A 669-nucleotide genomic window follows, 5' to 3' on the forward strand; every position below is an offset into this window, starting at 1 on the left:
CGGGGCGGGGCGGCACTACGGCGGTAGCCAGGCCGTTGAGACTCTGCCGGGGCGGCGCCTTTATCGCCCAACATACGACAATTTGGACCGAAGCAAGAGCATCTTCCACCCTTTTACTCGCCTATATCTTCTGTCTCGCTCGCGCCATAGCCGGCTCCCTCCCGCCCACACTATCGCGACCACACTCCCCCAGGGCACACACGCGCTCACCAGTACTCTTTCTCTCTCTCGCTCCCTCCCTCTCTCTCTCGCTCCCTCTCTCTCCCCGGCCATTTATGAGGGTAAAAAATGATTCATAATTTCCTATCCAAGCGATACAGGCGGGATAAAGGAGAGACAACTTTTCAGAAGGAAAGTGCAGCGATTACACTGCAAGCGAGACGGAGGATATAGACACCCTTACTTCAGCTGAGACGGTTAAAACCGCTGCTTCTGCTTTTGGAAACTCCATTTTCCGTTCGGGTTGGTTTCTAAAGCAGAGAATTGGAGGTAGTATTCCGTCTTTTCCTGTACGTACTCTTTACTCGACACACGTACAGCCCCATTTTTGCGCTGAGAGCGGCTGGCTGTCACAGCATGAGGCAGAGCCTCGGCCCCTTCGATGCCTTTTACACACATAATGGCCTGAGCGTCCGGACGGAGCAGATAGGTTGAAATGCGGTGGCGGGG

Source organism: Frankliniella occidentalis, unplaced genomic scaffold (genome assembly GCF_000697945.3).
Source record: "Frankliniella occidentalis isolate FOCC.00 unplaced genomic scaffold, Focc_3.1 Scaffold74, whole genome shotgun sequence".
NCBI classification, from domain to species: Eukaryota; Metazoa; Arthropoda; class Insecta; order Thysanoptera; family Thripidae; genus Frankliniella; species Frankliniella occidentalis.